The 19,135-nt window shown below is 46.5% G+C and overlaps 1 long non-coding RNA gene across 1 annotated transcript in view; it reads right to left on the bottom strand.

The window, feature by feature from the left end:
* The window catches only part of LOC143768932 (uncharacterized), a 54,683-nt gene extending 36,511 nt beyond the window's left edge, over nt 1-18,172 (bottom strand). Inside the window, exons 1-2 of the long non-coding RNA XR_013214129.1 lie at nt 18,062-18,172; nt 3,849-3,989 (exon numbers count right to left, since the gene is read on the bottom strand). This is a non-coding gene — a long non-coding RNA (uncharacterized LOC143768932). The remainder of the gene's footprint in view (nt 1-3,848; nt 3,990-18,061) is intronic.
* Between the last annotated feature and the right edge of the window lie 963 nt (nt 18,173-19,135).

The following is a 19,135-nucleotide window of genomic DNA, read 5'->3' as shown; positions in this document are numbered from 1 at the left end:
TTCTGGCTGTGTCTTTTTTTATTTTTAACCCTTTCACTACTATAGGATTAATAATGGACAGGCGTCTTATTGACGCCTCTCCATTATTCAGATAAATCAAAAAACAGCGCCTCAAACTGTAGTGAAGATTAAATCTTACATTTTATTCTGCCTCCTGTGGAGATGTTTTGGTCCAGAGACCTTTTTCAAGCACAGTACACAGTGTTCTAACCACCATTATATACACAAAGTTACACCCACTAATTAACAAAGCACCAATAGGATATACACATAATTGTGAACACCATCCCATCACATCAGAAAAACACGTATACATATAAAAACAATCCCACCAGAGCATCTACTATATTATCGCCTGATCTAACATCAAACCGCTATCTCTGATTGTTCTTATGCACATAATTAAAAGCATAATAGCGCAAAAAGAATCCTGTTGGTAAATTGTAAACAAATAATTCCCCACCTATCACTGCAAAGCATTTCCAGTCATCATAGATACAGCCAACCCCTTAGGCGTGTATCTACAATCCCCAGTCCAATCATAGTGAAGCACAGTAACTCACATGACAGTGATTTCCAGATACACAGAGCTTTGCATGTCATAGTTCTCCTACAGCTTCTACAGGGGTCTGACATCCATGCTTACTGCGCAGGTCATAATGTTCGACATCCATCCTTACCTAGCAAACAATTGATCAATTCTTTGAGCTACCCCGCCACTTCACGGCATTCTCATAATTTACATTTACTAGGCCGTAATGGCACAATGTAAATAAAATATGTAAAGTAGGACTGCCCCATTATGAGAATGCCGTGAAGTGGGTAGCTCAAAGAATTGATCAATTGTTTGCTAATTGTCTCATATTTGAAATACAGATAGAATTCAGTATGTGCATATGCACCTTATGTATTGTGTCCTGACTTTAGCAGTGCTGGCTTCTCCCTTTTTTTTTGTCTTTACATTGGTAAGTGGCTGACCACCACTGTTGCCGCGCACGCTGGGGCTGGGTTAGGTACGCTTTTCTTTCTGTGTTCATTGTGATAGATAGGCTGCTGTTCACACTCACAGCAGCCCTGCCCTGCCTCAGGCTCTAGTTAATTGTGCACCTGTGTCTCAGGGTACCGTCACACAGTGCCATTTTCATCGCTACAACGGCACGATCCGTGACGTCGCAGCGTCGTATGATTATCGCTCCAGCGTCGTAGACTGCGGTCACACTTTGCAATCACGGCGCATGAGCGATGCCGAAGTCCCCGGGTAACCAGGGTAAACATCGGGTTACTAAGCGCAGGGCCGCGCTTAGTAACCCGATGTTTACCCTGGTTACCAGCGTAAACGTAAAAAAAACAAACAGTACATACTTACATTTTGGTGTCTGTCCCCCGGCGTTCTGCTTCTCTCCACTGTGTAAGCACCATAGCCGGAAAGCAGAGCGGTGACGTCACCGCTGTGCTCGCTTTCCGGCCGGCAGGCGCTGTTGTGTATCCGCTTTTTGGGCTCCCCTGGTGGTTGCTGGTGGTATTGGTGACTTGTTTGCACTTTGCTGCTTCTGTTTACCTGCTTCCATCAGCGTTTGGGAGTTTCCTATTTAGCCTTGCTCTCCAGTCATTTCCTTGCCGGTCATCATTGTAACCAGAGCCTTCGGTTGCATGTTCCTGCTACTAGTCTGCTGATCAGCTAAGTGGACTTTGTCCTTTTGTTTTGTATCTTTTGTCCAGTTTGCAGTTTTTGTAATTCTCTGTAGCTGGAAGCTCTTGCGGGCTGAAATTGCCACTCCTGTGTCATGAGTTGACACAGGAGTCTTAAAGTAATTTCAGGATGGTTTTTGAAAGGGTTTTCAGTTGACCGTGAAGTCCTCTTTTGTATCTTTCTGCTATCTAGTAAGTGGACCTCTCTTTGCTAAATCTACTTTCATACTGTGTATGTCTTTTCCTCTTAATTCACCGTTATTACATGTGGGGGGCTGCTATCATCTTTTGGGGTATTTCCCTAGAGGTAAGCCAGGTCTGTTTCTTCCTCTACCAGGCGTAGTTAGTCCTCCGGCTGGCGCGTGGCATATAGGAAGCCGTAGGTATGCTCCCTGGCTACTATTAGTTGTGTGGTAGATTTAGCTCACGGTCAACTCGAGTTTCCATCACCCGAGAGCTCGTTCGTTATTTATATGTTTCTTACGTTCCCTTGCCATTGGGAACCATGACAGGCGCTCACAGTGCAGAGAAGCTGAGACGCCGGAGGACAGACACCGGAATGTGAGTATGTACTGTTTGTTTTTTTTACGTTTACGCTGGTAACCAGGGTAAACATCGGGTTACTAAGCGCGGTCCTGCGCTTAGTTACCCGATGTTTACCCTGGTTACAAGCGAACACATCGCTGGATCGGTGTCACACACAACGATCCAGCGATGTCAGCGGGTGATCAAGCGACGAAAGAAAGTTCCAAACGATCTGCTACGACGTACGATTCTCAGCAGGGTCCCTGATCGCTGTTGCGTGTCAGACACTGCGATATCATAACAATATCGCTAGAACGTCACGAATCGTACCGTCGTAGCAATGAAAATGGCACTGTGTGACGGTACCCTTAGCCTGTTTCACTCTTTAACTTTGGTGCTGGTTTGGAAGTGTGGAAGCCAGATCTGAAATGTCCGCACAGGACCTGATCGGCTTTTACCTGCGCTTGCCTTTCGCGGCACCAAGGGAGTGATTCTGAAATGCTCCAGGTACAGTTTGCATGTTATGGTAATGTTATTTAATGTGGTCTTTCCTTTTTTTTTTTTTTCTCACTCTTAATACATTTAGGAGGCCGTAATGGCACAATGTAAATAAAATATGTAGAGTAGGACTGCCCCATTATGAGAATGCCGTGAAGTTGCGGGGTAGCTCAAAGAATTGATCAATTGTTTGCTAAATGTCTCATATTTGAAATACAGATAGAATTCAGTATGTGCATATGCACCTTATGTATTGTGTCCTGACCTTAGCAGTGCTGGCTTCTACCTTTTTTTTTTGTTTAAATCCCACACCAATTCGCGGCCGGACTGCGTTTCGCTGATTGGTCGCGGTTGGCCGGGCACGACTAATCACCGAAGCGGTGTTTAAATCCTGCAGCAATATCGCTGATTAGTCGCGGCCGACCGCGTAGTATATAACACAGCCACGTAGTATATAGCACAGAGATGTAGTATATAACACAGCCCACACAGTATATAACACAGCCACGTAGTGTCAGAGGTGTATCTAGGGTTTCTGGCACCCGGAGCAAGAATTCATTTTGGCACCCCCCCTCCCCAGGACATATGCGATTTGCACACTTAGTCATGTACCCACGAGCTTCTCTTCCTAATGCTCTCAATGTTCAGTGATAAACTGAGAGAAGCAGGAAGAGAAGCTCGTTGTCACAGGACCATAAGTATGAAGGTCGCATGTGAGTGAAGTGTTCATGTGACGGCTACTGGAACCTGCAGAGCTGAATCCTGACATCGCAGGCTTCTGAATTCTCACAACTCATGCACTGCACACTTTTAGGATTCTCCCTTGCCAGTGGACAGTCATGTAAGCACAAGCATGTGATTTGTATACTTCTGACCACATTCCGACTAGACATGTTCGGCCTCGCTCAGTTCATTTTCATTGGCTGAGGCCACACATGTCTAGTCAGTATGTGACCACATGTATGTAAATCGCCAGCATGAGAGAATCCTGACAGTGTGCAGTGCGCACTGTGAGAACTCAGAAGTCTGCAGTCACAAAGAATGACTCATTACACACCTGGACATTCCATTTAATGCTCCTAAAATAAATAAAAACATGATAATTAGTATCACACATAACATTTATATCCAGGTACCTTATAGATGACGTAGTCTCTGGAGCCGTTCTCCTTCTTTTCTTCATTTTGTCCAGACCACATGATGAGTTTTCTCATCCACAGCTCGTCTCTGCAGACCTCCATCTTCTCCGCTCTTTTGCAGAAAATCTCCACGACGCCCTTAAAGATAGAAGTGTCATTATTAGTGTTGAGGGATACCTTCCGATATCCAAAAGTATCGGTATCGGATTGGATCGGCCGATATTCCAAAAATATCGGATTTCGCCGATACTGATACCCGATACTAATGCAAGTCAATGGGACCAAAATATCGGAATTAAAATAAACCCTTTCTTTCCTTGTAGGTTCATTCTACATGAAGGAAAACAACTAAGAATAATGTAGGATGTATTGTGGGAGGTGGAGGAGACATTAAAGGCATAGAGGTTTAGCCCAATCAAATGGAATAGCAGGAATTAAGTTTTTTTTAAGACGTTCAGAGTTACAAAGATATTGACTATGTTAAGATTTTTTATATTTTGTTAGATATTGATGTTTCACTAATTCCATGCTCTTCACCTTCTTTTTTACTTCTCCAACACTTTCTTCTTCATCATTCTCAGCAGCAGCATCTTTTATATCAACTTCTTCTTCACCTTATTCATCTTCTTCTTCATCTTCTATCTATTATTCTTTTTTGTTACATTCTTCATATTCTTTTTATTCAACTATTATTCTTCTTCATATTCTACTTCTTCATCATATTCTTATTTGTGACAGGCATTCCTGTAGTTGTTATCTATAAAAGTTTGAAGATTACACCTTCCGCTCTGCCTGTCACAAAAGAGTTACAACAGGATTTGTCCGCGTTCAGTTAGGCCTGCAGCAGCAGGCTTTTTTCAGGGGCACCACGAGGAGGAACAGACTCACCCCCATACACTGCTTAGTCTTCTTCTGCTTATAATTTAGATAATATCTTTTGCTCTGATGTTTAGTCTTATGCTTAATGATCTTCTGCTCTTTGTTCTGCAGCTTCTTGTTCTTCTGCTTCTCGGTCTTCAGGGTCGTTGTCTCCAGGGTTGTCGTCTCCAGGGTTGTCGTCTTTGGGGTGGTCTTCAGGGTCGTTATCTCCAGGGTCGTTGTCTCAGGGGTCGTCGTCTGTGGGGTCATCGTCATCTTAGGGGTGGTCTTTAGGGTCGTCGTCTTTAGGGTCTTGAACTTGGAAATGTAGCAGAAGGTACAAGAAGGCTAAGGAAATGCCGAGAACCAGCTGACGGTACTGGAACCCGGATGGCTACCAGAAGGTCCAAGAGCCAATGGAACTACCGAGGACCTGCTGACGGTACTGGAAGCTGGTTACAAAGCAGGAGGTACCCATGCCAGAAAGCACTACCAAGGACCACCTGACATTGGTGGAACTCGGATACCCAGTAGGAGGCACCTAAGCCAAAGGCTCTGCCCGCAACCAGCTGACGGTACTGGAACCAGGATGGGGAGCAAAAGGTATAAGAGCCAAAGACACTGCCAAGAACCAGCTGACGGTACTGGACCCCGGATGGGTAGCCGAAGGTACAAGAGCCAATGGAACTACTGAGGACCAGCTGACGTTACTGGAACCCGGTTACTAAGCAGGAGGTATTCATGCTAGAAAGCACTACCAAGGACCACCTGACGTTGGTGGAACTCGGATACCCAGAAGGAGGCACCTAAGCCAAAGGCTCTGCCCGGAACCAGCTGACGGTACTGGAACCTGGGGGACCTATTCAAGATTGTCCTCCTAAAAACCAGCTAATGGTGCTGGAACTCTGATAGGCAGAAGAAAGTCCACAGGAAAAACAAAAGTAGCTAGGCCGCGAGCTGGCCGTGGTTACTGAAAATCCACAGTTCTACAGGGGGAGATTGTCCTATTGGCACTACGAATCAGCCTTGATTGCCAGTTCCCGCAGCCCACATAGGAAGCACCTAAACTGCAGGCACCAAGGAGTTGGCTAACCTGACCTCAACCCGACAGGACAACGTATTGGAGGCCAAGTGACCTTGACACTACCCGGAAACAGCTGGCATGCTGTACCTGGGCTGGGCAGGAGGGAGTACCTGTGCCAAAGACAATTCTGAGCAGCAACTAGTGGTGTTGGAGCCCAGGGACAGCAGGAGGAGCAGGGTAGAGTTATTGCCGCAACACAGCAGGGGCGCAGCTGGCATTACTGAACCCCACTAACACAGGAGCGAGTGTCTTTTTCTGTGCAGACAGCACTTCCGAGCAGCAACTAGCGGTTTTGGAGCCCAGGGTCAGCAGGAGGAGCAGAGTGTAGGCCGAAGCCTGCACTCGAGGCAGTTTAATATCTGTTGTTGTGTCAGCATGGCGGTCGCAGGACACATTGCAGGATACACAGCTGGGGATCAGCTGATGTTGCTAAAACCCAATAACAGAGGAGCAACTGTTGACTGTGCAAACAGCACTTCCGAGCAGCAACTAGCGGTGTTGGAGCCCAGGGTCAGCAGGAGTAGCAGAGTGTAGGCCGAAGCCTGCACTCAAGGCAGTTTAATATCTGTTGTTGTGTCAGCGTGGCAGTCACAGGACACATTGCCGGATACACAGCAGGGGAGCAGCTGATGTTACTGAACCCCACTAAAACAGGAGCAAGTGTTTTTCTCTGCAAACAGCACTTCTGGGAAGCAACTGGCAGTGTTGGAACCCAGGGAATGCAGGAGGAGCAGAGTGTAGGCCGAAGCCTGCATTCGAGGCAGTTTAATATCTGTTGTTGTGTCAGCGTGGTGGTCGCAGGACACATTGCCGGATATACAGCTGGGGATCAGCTGACGTTACTGGATCCCAATAACAGAGGAGCAACTGTTGACTGTGCAGACAGCACTTCCGAGCACCAACTGGCGGAGTTAGAGCACAGGGTATGTAGGAGGAGTAGAGTGTAGGCCGAAGCCTGCACTCGAGGCAGTTTAATATCTGTTGTTGTGTCAGCGTGGCGGTCGCAGGACACATTGCCGGATACACAGCAGTGGAGCAGCTGACGTTACTGAACCCCACTAAAACAGGAGCAAGTGTTATTCTCTGTGCAAACAGCACTTCCGGGAAGCAACTGGCGGTGTTGGAACCCAGGGAATGCAGGAGGAACAGAGTGTAGGCCAAAGCCTGCACTCGAGGCAGTTTAATATCTGTTGTTGTGTCTGCGTGGCGGTCGCTGGACACATTGCCGGATACACAGCTGGGGATCAGCTAATGTTACTGAAACCCAATAACAGAGGAGCAACTGTTAACTGTGGAGACAGCACTTCCGAGCACCAACTGGCCCAGGGAATACAGGAGGAGCAGAGTGTAGGCCGAAGCCTGCACTCGAGGCAGTTTAATATCTGTTGTGTCAGCGTGGCGGTCGCAGGACACATTGCCGGATACACAGCTGGGGATCAGCTGACGTTACTGAAACCCAATAACACGGCAGCAAGTGTTGACTGTGCAAACAGCACTTCTGGGCAGCAACTGGCAGTGATGGAGCCCAGGGTCAGCAGAAGGAGCAGAGTGTAGGCCGAAGCCTGCACTCGAGGCAGTTTAACATCTGTTGGAGTGTCAGCGTGGCAGTCGCAGGACACATTGCCGGATACATACCAGGGGAGCAGCTGACGTTACTGAACCCCACTAACACAGGAGCAAGTGTTTTTCTCTGTGCAGACAGCACTTCCGAGCACCAACTGGCAGTGTTCGAGCCCAGGGAATGCAGGAGGAGCAGAGTGTAGGCCGAAGCCTGCACTCGAGGCAGTTTAATATCTGTTGTTGTGTCAGCGTGGCGGTCGCAGGACACATTGCAGGATACACAGCTGGGGATCAGCTGACGTTACTAAAACCCAATAACAGAGGAGCAACTGTTGACTGTGCAAACAGCACTTCCGAGCACCAACTGGCGGTGTTAGAGCCCAGGGAATGCAGGATGAGCAGAGTGTAGGCCGAAGCCTGCACTCGAGGCAGTTTAATATCTGTTGGAGTGGCAGCGTGGCAGTCGCAGGACACATTGCCGGATACACGGCAGGAGAGCAGCTGACGTTACTGAACCCCACTAACACAGGAGCAAGTGTTTTTCTCTGTGTAAACAGCACTTCCGGGAAGCAACTGGCGGTGTTGGAACCCAGGGAATGCAGATGGAGCAGAGTGTAGGCCGAGGCCTGCACTTGAGGCAGTTTAACATCTGTTAGAGTGTCAGCGTGGCAGTCGCAGGACACATTGCGGTTACATAGCAGGGGAGCAGTTGACGTTACTGAAACCCACTAACACAGGAGCAAGTGTTTTTTTCTGTGCAAACAGCACTTCCGGGAAGCAACTGGCGGTGTTAGAGCCCGGGGAATGCAGGAGAAGCAGATTGTAGACCGAAGCCTAATTGAAGCAAGTTGAAAGGGAACCTTAACCCCCCCCAGGAATTTGTAGCTGAAAGAGCCACTTGTGCAGCACTAATGCTGCAAAAGGAAAAGGTGGCTCTTTTAATTATGCTCCTTGCAAACGCAGAACTAAACACTTATAAAATGTGTCACCTGATACCGTGAAACCATCCCAGAGGTGGGACTTTCCTTCGTAATGGGACACATTGCCGGCTACACAGCAGGGGAGCAGCTGGCGTTACTGAACCCCACTAACACAGTGACGAGTGTTTTTCTCTATGCAGACAGCACTTACAGATAGCAACTGGTGGTGTTGAAGCCCAGGAGGAGCAGACTTTAGTTATTGCCGCAACACAGCAGGGGAGCAGCTGGCGTTACTGAACCCCAATAACAGAGGAGCAACTGTTAACTGTGCAGACAGCACTTCCAGGCATCAACTGGCGGTGTTGAAGTCTAGGGATAGCAGGAGGAGCAGGCTAGAGTTATTGCCGCAACACAGCAGGGGAGCAGCTGGCATTACTGAACTCCAATAACAGAGGGGCAACTGTTTAAGGTGCAGACAGCACTTCCGGCAACAACTGGCAGTGTTGAAGCCCAGGGAATGCAGGAGAAGCAGAGTGTAGGCCAAGGCCTAATTGGAGCAAGTTGAAAGGGAACCTTTAACCCCCCCAGGCGTATGTAGCTGAAAGAGCCAACTTGTGCAGCACTAACGCTGCAAAAGGAAAAGGTGGCTCTTTTAATTATGCTCCTTGCAAACGCAGAACTAAACACTTATAAAATGTGTCCCCTGATATCGTGAAACCGTCCCGGAGGTGGGACTTTCCTTCGTAATGGGACGCAGCACAGCCGTCATTCCTACCCCCTTGCCACTGTGCGCTGCCTCCTCAGCATTGTTTGAATCTTTCCCGGAGCCTGCGCTGTTATGTTATCCCTTGGCCATGCGCAGTTAGCGCTGCCCGTCTTCTGATATCATTTGTTGTCAGGCTGGCTGCACCTGTGTGGCCGTGCTGCCCGAGATCCCGCCTCACAGTGTCGTGTAATGTAATAACACTGCGGGTCTGGGATCCATGGGCATGCACAGTACATGTGCCAGACATGGGATGTGAGTGAGGTTACCTAGGGCCAGAGCTGCCACCAGATTTCAGCCATTGTCACACACTACCATGCCTGGCTGGAGATTCGCTGGCACAAACCACACGTCGCTCTCCTGCTTGATGGCATTCCAGAGCTCCTGCGCTGTGTGGCTTCGATTCCCCAAAGAAATTAATTTCAAGACGGCCTGTTGAAGTTTGGCCACGGCTGTGCTCATATCGGTCGTAACAGGTAAACGTTCACAGGTCCATGTGGAGGTGGACTGTGACGGCTTCTGCAGCGCTGATTCTGAGGAACTTGAGTATGAGGAGGAGTCAATGCGTACAGACTGGATTCCTTCAATCCTTGGAGTTGGCAGAACATGTCCTGCGCCACTCGCACGATCTGTACCCGGCTCAACAACATTAACCCAATGGGCAGTGAGGGAAAGGTATCGCCCCTGTCCATGGTGACTGGTCCACGCATCGGTGGTGAGGTGGACCTTGCTACTGATGGCGTTCAGTAGCGCGTGTTTTATGTGTCCCTCCACAAGCTTTTGCAGGGCAGGGATTGCTTGCCTGCTGAAATAAAAGCGGCTGGGCACATTGTATTGTGGGACTGCCAATGCCATCAAGTTACGGAAGCTGTCAGTCTCCACCAGCCTGAATGACAGCATTTCAAGGGACAGTAGTTTTGCAATGCCAGCATTCAGAGCCTGTGCTCGGGGGTGGTTTGCTGAGAACGGCCGCCTTTTCTCCCATGCCTGTGCTACCGATGGCTGTAGACAGGGCTGGGAGTGTGAGGATGACTGGGAACGTGGTGGTGTGGGTAGAATTACACTGGGTCTGTGGACAACAGTGCCAGCGGTTCTTCCATGGCGATCCTGTGAGGAAGCCGAACCAGCTGTGCGTGAGCTGTAGGAAGAGGCAACAACACGAGCTGAAGAGGTGGTAGGTGCCGCTGTTGGTTGGCCTAGGTCTTCAGTGTGTTTTTGTAACTCCACCGCGTGCTTGGTCCGCTCATGTTTCCACATATTTGTGGTATTGAGGTTGCTGACACTTTTCCCTCTTTTGACTTTCTGATGACACACCTTGCATTTGACAAAGCAAATGTCATCTGCAACTGTGTCAAAAAAGGACCAGGCACTGCAAGTCTTGGGAGCGCCCGTTTTGGCTTTTGGAAGAGGCATGCTCCTAACGGGTGCCGAAGTGGAGCCTACAGGAACCGCAGTCTTCCCCCTCCCTCTCCCTCTTTGGCCCGTTCGGGGAATCTCTTCCTCAGAGCTGCTCCCACCACCTTCCTGTACCTCACGCCATGATGGGTCAAGGACCTCATCATCTACACACCCCTCTTCCACCAACTGCTTCTCCGGGGTAGTCTCAGCAGCACAGTATGCACCTGAAAGTAGCACCAGAGTCTCATCATCAGATGCGTACTGAGGAGTGCTGACCAAAGGCACTAGCCCACCCGTCTCTTCAGGGTCAGAGAGACAAAGCTGTTGGGCATCACTGCATACTGCCTCTTCTTCCATTTCTACAATGCTGCTTGGCTGGCCCCCTCTTTCCAAGCCAAGAGATTCAGAGAACAGAAGTAGAGATTAGGGTTGAGCGACTTTTACTTTTTTGGGATCGAGTCGGGTTGAGCGAAACCCGACTTTGTGAAAAGTCAGGTCGGGTGAAATCGGCCAATTATTGCGTAAAGTCGGGGGCCGACCGAAACACGAAACCCAATACAAGTCAATAGGGAATCAAAGTCGGCAGAGAGTGGAGGACAGGAAAACACCTACAGTGCCCATTTTAATGCCAAAAACATCAATTCTTATTACTGAAGCTTGTCAATCTTAATTTACTTTATAATAATAGTTAGGCATTGAAAACTGGGGGTCATTTGGCTAAAGTTGTGGGGGGGTATGGCTGGCTCAAGTTTTTCGTGGGCCCAGGAAATGCGGAATATGTCACGGCGGTGGAGCAGGAAGAGGTAAGTATTTCAACTTTGCAAGTGCTGTGATCCTGAGCAAGCAGGGGGGCCCACTCATTCGCATTGGCACTGGCACAGGGTCCCCTCAAAGTTCAGCGGCGTGTTTGACGGCAGTGGCGCTTCTCACCGGCAGAGACACTTTTGCGTACTATGAGGGGCCCTGTGCCAGTGACGTCGCCAATGAGTATGCCCCCCTACCTGATGAAGGAACCTGCACTTTCATCTGCACCTTCCTCTTTGTCCCCGTGTAAGGTGGTATAGTATGCGGGAAGGGGAACCTGACTTTCAGCAGGGTCAGATTCTAACTGTGTAGAGTGCAAGGGGAATGTAGTGGTCTGGGTCAATGTACCAGCAGACTCATCTAGCAGTGGCTGGGCAATGGACAGGATAAGGAGGAAACACAGATCTAGGCCCAAATAATAAAGTGGGCTAAATGCAGTTCAAAATTGGTAACAGGACTAACCAGGCAGCATTGATTTGTTCAGTGGAGGACAACTGTAATGAGAGGCTGACACAGTAATTAATATTAACAGAAAATCCGAATGCATAGCAAACAGACCCGGGATAAAGTACTAGTGACTAAATAAGGTAATAACCCGGATAATAAATTTCCTTGCTCCAAACATGAATATCAAAATAGGAGAACCAAGAGCCAGAAGTATGAATGTATATAAAAAACCTTTATTAACCCCTTCCTGACATCAGACGTACTATCCCGTCGAGGTGGGGTGGGCCCGTATGACCGCCGACGGGATAGTACGTCATCACCGATCAGCGGCGCTCACGGGGGGAGCGCGGCCGATCGCGGCCGGGTGTCAGCTGCATATCGCAGCTGACATCCGGCACTATGTGCCAGGAGCGGTCACGGACCGCCCCCGGCACATTAACCCCCGGCACACCGCGATCAAACATGATCGCAGTGTACCGGCGGTATAGGGAAGCATCGCGCAGGGAGGGGGCTCCCTGCGGGCTTCCCTGAGACCCCCGGAGCAACGCGATGTGATCGCGTTGCTCAGAGGGTCTCTTACCTCCTTCCTGGCTGCAGGTCCCGGATCCAAGATGGCCGCGGCATCCGGGTCCTGCAGGGAAGGAGGTGGCTTACCGAGTGTCTGCTCAGAGCAGACACTTGGTAAGCCTGCAGCCCTGCACAGCAGATCGTCGATCTGGCAGAGTGCTGTGCACACTGCCAGATCAATGATCTGTGATGTCCCCCCCTGGGACAAAGTAAAAAAGTAAAAAAAAAAAATTTTCCACATGTGTAAAAAGAAAAAAAAAAAAATTCCTAAATAAATAATAAAAAAAAAATATATATTATTCCCATAAATACATTTCTTTATCTAAATAAAAAAAACAAAACAATAAAAGTACACATATTTAGTATCGCCGCGTCCGTAACGACCCAACCTATAAAACTGCCCCACTAGTTAACCCCTTCAGTAAACACCGTAAGAAAAAAAAAAAAAAAACGAGGCAAAAAACAACGCTTTATTACCATACCGCCGAACAAAAAGTGGAATAACACGCGATCAAAAAGACTGATATAAATATCCATGGTACCGCTGAAAACGTCATCTTGTCCCGCAAAAAAAAAGCCGCCATACAGCATCATCAGCAAAAAAATAAAAAAGTTATAGTCCTGAGAATAAAGCGATACCAAAATAATTATTTTTTCCATATTTTAGTTTTTATCGTATAAAAGCGCCAAAACATAAAAAAATGATATAAATGAGATATCGCTGTAATCGTACTGACCCGACGAAAAAAACTGCTTTATCAATTTTACCAAACGCAGAACGGTATAAACGCCTCTCCCAAAAGAAATTCATGAATAGCTGGTTTTTGGTCATTCTGCCTCACAAAAATCGGAATAAAAAGCGATCAAAAATGGTCACGTGTCCGAAAATGTTACCAATAAAAACGTCAACTCGTCCCGCAAAAAACAAGACCTCACATGACTCTGTGGAGCAAAATGTGGAAAAATTATAGGTCTCAAAATGTGGAGACGCAAAAACTTTTTTGCTATAAAAAGCGTCGCTGGTTTCACACTTGCGTTTTTGTCTGCAGCGTTTTTTGCACAAAAAAACGCATGCGTTTTTTCCCTATATTTAACATTGAAAACACATGCGTTTTTTTTGTACGCGTTTGGTCGCGTTTTCAAACGCATGCGGTTTTTTTCTGCATGCGTTCATTTTCAGAAATACAACCTGCAGTATTTTCTTGCGTTTTTAAGCACATGCGTTTGTTTGTGTTAAAAACGCATGCATTTTTTCGAAAAAAAACAGAAAACACACTGAAAAGCCACCCACCACCATCAAGGTGATAAAGGGATCCAAACCCTAACCCTAACTCTACCCCTAACCTCACCCCTAACCGTTTAATGAACATTTTCTGACAGTCATAGTGCCACGTATTTCAGTGCCACGTATTTCAGTGCCACGTATTTCAGTGCCACATATTTCAGTGCCACGTGTTTCAGTGCCACGTGTTTCAGTGCCACGTATTTCAGTGCCACGTATTTCAGTGCCACGTATCACGTTTTTCAGTGCCACGTATCACGTATTTCAGTGCCACATATTTTAGTACCACGTATTTCAGTTGCACGTATTTCAGTGCCACGTATTTCAGTGCCACGTATTTCAGTGCCACGTATTTCAGTGCCACGTATTTCAGTGCCACGTATCACGTATTTCAGTGCCACGTGTTTCAGTGCCATGTATTTAAGTGCCACGTATCACATATTTCAGTGCCACGTATTTCAGTGCCACGTATTTCAGTGCCACGTATTTCAGTGCCACGTATTTCAGTGCCACGTATTTCAGTGCCACGTATCACATATTTCAGTGCCACGTATTTAAGTGCCACGTATTTCAGTGCCACGTATTTCAGTGCCACGTATTTCAGTGCCACGTATTTCAGTGCCACGTATCACGTATTTCAGTGCCACGTGTTTCAGTGCCACATATTTAAGTGCCACGTATCACGTATTTCAGTGCCACGTATTTCAGTGCCACGTATTTCAGTGCCACGTATTTCAGTGCCACGTATTTCAGTCACGTTTAGGGTTAGGGTTAGGGTTAGGGCTAGGGTTGGAGGTAAAGTTAGGGTTGGGGCTAAAGTTAGGGTTGGGGCTAAAGTTAGGGTTAGGGTTTGGATTACATTTACGTTTGGATTAGGGTTGGGATTAGAATTATGGGTGTGTCAGGGCTAGGGGTGTGGTTAGGGTTACCGTTGGGATTAGGGTTAGGGGTGTGTTTGGGTTAGGGTTTCAGGTAGAATTGGGGAGTTTCCACTGTCCAGGCACATCAGGGGCTCTCCAAGCGCGACATGGCGTCCAATCTCAATTCCAGCCAATTCTGCGTTGAAAAAGTAAAACAGTGCTCCTTCCCTTCCGAGCTCTCCCGTGCGCCCAAAAAGGGGTTTACCCCAACATATGTGTTATCAGCGTACTCGGGACAAATTGAACAACAACTTCTGGGGTCCAAGTTCTCTTGTTATCCTTAGGAAAATAAAAATTTGGGGGGCTAAAAATCATTTTTGTGGGAAAAAAAAGATGTTTTATTTTCACGGCTCTGCGTTATAAACTGTAGTGAAACACTTGGGGGTTCAAAGTTCTCACAACACATCTAGATAAGTTCCTTGGGAGGTCTAGTTTCCAATATGGGGTCACTTGTGGGGGGTTTGTACTGTTTGGGTACATCAGGGGCTCTGCAAATGCAACGTGACGCCTGCAGACCAATCCATTTAAGGCTGCATTCCAAATGGCGCTCCTTCCCTTCCGAGCTCTGTCATGCACCCAAACAGTGGTTCCCCCCCACATATGGGGTATCAGCGTACTCAGGACAAATTGGACAACAACTTTTGGGGTCTAATTTATCCTGTTACCCTTGTGAAAATACAAAACTGGGGGCTAAAAAATCATTTTTGTGAAAAAAAAAATTTTTTATTTTCACGGCTTTGCGCTATAAACTTTAGTGAAACACTTGGGGGTTCAAAGTTCTCAAAACACATCTAGATAAGTTCCTTGGGAGGTCTAGTTTCCAATATGGGGTCACTTGTGGGGGGTTTGTACTGTTTGGGTACATCAGGGGCTCTGCAAATGCAACGTGACGGCTGCTGACCAATCCATTTAAGTCTGCATTCCAAATGGCGCTCCTTCCCTTCCGAGCTCTGTCATGCGCCCAAACAGTGGTTCCCCCCCACATATGGGGTATCAGCGTACTCAGGACAAATTGGAAAACAAATTTTGGGGTCCAATTTATTCTGTTACCCTTGTAAAAATACAAAGCTGGGTGCTAAAAAATCATTTTTGAGAAAAAAAAAAAAATTATTTTCACGGCTCTGCGTTATAATCTGTAGTGAAACACTTGGGGGTTCAAAGCTCTCAAAACACATCTAGATAAGTTCCTTAGGGGATCTACTTTCCAAAATGGTGTCACTTGTAGGGAGTTTCAATGTTTAGGCACATCAGGGGCTCTCCAAACGCAACATGGCGTCCCATCTCAATTCCAGTCAATTTTGCATTGAAAAGTCAAATGGCGCTCCTTCCCTTCCAAGCTCTGCCATGCGCCCAAACAATGGTTTACACCCACATATGGGGTATCAGCGTACTCAGGACAAATTGCACAACATTTTTTGGGGTCCAATTTCTTCTCTTACCCTTGGGAAAATAAAAAATTGGGGGCAAAAAGATAATTTTTGTGAAAAAATATGATTTTTTATTTTTACGGCTCTGCATTATAAACTTCTGTGAAGCACTTGGTGGGTCAAAGTGCTCACCACACATCTAGATAAGTTCCTTAGGGGGTCTACTTTCCAAAATGGTGTCACTTGTAGGGAGTTTCAATGTTTAGGCACATCAGGGGCTCTCCAAACGCAACATGGCGTCCCATCTCAATTCCAGTCAATTTTGCATTGAAAAGTCAAATGGCGCTCCTTCCCTTCCAAGCTCTGCCATGCGCCCAAACAATGGTTTACACCCACATATGGGGTATCAGCGTACTCAGGACAAATTGCACAACATTTTTTGGGGTCCAATTTCTTCTCTTACCCTTGGGAAAATAAAAAATTGGGGGCAAAAAGATCATTTTTGTGAAAAAATATGATTTTTTATTTTTACGGCTCTGCATTATAAACTTCTGTGAAGCACTTGGTGGGTCAAAGTGCTCACCACACATCTAGATAAGTTCCTTAGGGGGTCTACTTTCCAAAATGGTGTCACTTGTAGGGAGTTTCAATGTTTAGGCACATCAGGGGCTCTCCAAACGCAACATGGCGTCCCATCACAATTCCAGTCAATTTTGCATTGAAAAGTCAAATGGCGCTCCTTCCCTTCCAAGCTCTGCCATGCGCCCAAACAATGGTTTACACCCACATATGGGGTATCAGCGTACTCAGGACAAATTGCACAACATTTTTTGGGGTCCAATTTCTTCTCTTACCATTGGGAAAATAAAAAATTGGGGGCGAAAAGATCATTTTTGTGAAAAAATATGATTTTTTATTTTTACGGCTCTGCATTATAAACTTCTGTGAAGCACTTGGTGGGTCAAAGTGCTCACCACACATCAAGATAAGTTCCTTAGGGGGTCTACTTTCCAAAATGGTGTCACTTGTAGGGGGTTTCAGTGTTTAGGCACATCAGGGGCTCTCCAAACGCAACATGGCGTCCCATCTCAATTCCAGTCAATTTTGCATTGAAAAGTCAAATGGCGCTCCTTTCCTTCCGAGCTCTGCCATACGCCTAAACAGTGGTTTACCCTCACATATGGGGTATCAGCGTACTCAGGACAAATTGTACAACAACTTTGGGGGTCCATTTTCTCCTGTTACCCTTGGTAAAATAAAACAAATTGGAGCTGAAATAAATTGTGTGTGAAAAAAAGTTAAATGCTCATTTTTATTTAAACATTCCAAAAATTCCTGTGAAACACCTGAAGGGTTAATAAACTTCTTGAATGTGGTTTTGAGCACCTTGAGGGGTGCAGTTTTTAGAATGGTGTCACACTTGAGTATTTTCTATCATATAGACCCCTCAAAATGACTTCAAATGAGATGTGGTCCCTAAAAAAAAATGGTGTTGTAAAAATGAGAAATTGCTGGTCAACTTTTAACCCTTATAACTCCGTCACAAAAAAAAATTTTGGTTCCAAAATTGTACTGATGTAAAGTAGACATGTGGGAAATGTTACTTATTAAGTATTTTGCGTGACATATGTCTGTGATTTAAGGGCATAAAAATTCAAAGTTGGAAAATTGCAAAATTTTCAAAATTTTCGCCAAATTTCCATTTTTTTCACAAATAAACGCAAGTTATATCGAATAAATTTTACCACTAACATGAAGTACAATATGTCACGAGAAAACAATGTCAGAATCGCCAAGATCCGTCAAAGCGTTCCAGAGTTATAGCCTCATAAAGGGACAGTGGTCAGAATTGTAAAAATTGGCCCGGTCATTAACGTGCAAACCACCCTTGGGGGTGAAGGGGTTAATTACAAAATTAAAAACATGACATAGGTACTAGTGCCAAGTATTCCACAGCACTACATGAGAAAGGGGAAAGAAACCAGCCCTAACTCAATCCACCCCAATGCTATGTACGGTAAAGGTACTGAAAAGTGATGGACAATTAGTCCCATGTGGTAACCCCTATGAAAAAGGGTCCCACACATTGGTATGAAAACAGCACATAGTGGATAGTAATATAAGCATGGGAAGTGTGCGGCACAAAAATAAGATGACTAAAAAGTCTAAGGCAAGTACAGCAGTACAATTATTTAGCTGGCCCAGAATACATCCACAATAAATGTTAGCGCCATGCTTACCAATGTAGAGGGGGGAGAAGGAGAAGGGATCCCACCGGTGGATAGCCCCCGACGCGCGTTTCGCGACGTACACACGTCGCTTCCTCAAGGGGAGATAGCGTGTGATGGAGGAGGACCTGCCTATAACCCCCCTGACCTTAATCACATGTCCGGCAACCGCCAATCCCAGTGGCGGAATCGGCGCATGCGCACTGCGGCGGGAAGGCTCCGCACAAGGACCTGATGTCAAACCGAGCGCGCACACCAGGAGAAAACTCCGGACCTGCGCACAAGGCCTGGGAGACACCCGTCCATGTGCGGCAACCCCCCACCAACAGGGCGATGCGCACTGCCACACGGGGGCGTGTGCTGAAATGCCAGATAGTAAGAAAGGAGGTAAGAACCACACCGGAACCTGCACAGAGGAGAGCACACAAAGAGTGGTATATTGCAGGCATCACTATCTCTAATCAAACACCTGCTTCGCATGATAATAACAATACATAATAAAAATAATAATAATAACAACAACAATTGCTATATAGACAAATGTTGATTAGTGATGCAGACTGGTCGCAGAAGTGTCGCAGATCTCCTCATATGTGCGGCAGATGTATAGATAATCAAAGTGGTTCAGGAACTCATAGGTGCGGCAAATGTCGTGGCTCCCAAAAGAAGAAAATGGCATGCAGCAGGAACAGAGAAGCCAAGGCTAGGTCCACATGAACTAGTAACTAATAACAATAAAAAAGAGAAATCAGATTAAAAAAACAATAAAAACACGAAAAAAACAATGAACCACCGGAAAAGAAATGATGGAAATCAAAAATGAGTCACCACACAGAGAAGTAATATAAACGCAGACACAACAAATGCTCAGATCAGAGGTAGGGGGCGAAACTAAGGGATTCGTTAAGACCATTAGGAGTCATGGTGTTGAGCGTGATAATCCACTTAGTCTCGATTTGAGCTAATCGCTTTTTATAATCTCCACCCCTGATACCCAGATGAAGCACATCAATCCCCCTCACTTTGAGCAATTTCTCATTGCATTGATGGTATGACTTAAAGTGACGGGGGATAGTTTTGAGATCC

Source organism: Ranitomeya variabilis, chromosome 4, assembly GCF_051348905.1.
Source record: "Ranitomeya variabilis isolate aRanVar5 chromosome 4, aRanVar5.hap1, whole genome shotgun sequence".
In the NCBI taxonomy this organism is placed as follows: Eukaryota; Metazoa; Chordata; class Amphibia; order Anura; family Dendrobatidae; genus Ranitomeya; species Ranitomeya variabilis.
This window is presented reverse-complemented; position numbering and strand designations above follow the sequence as displayed.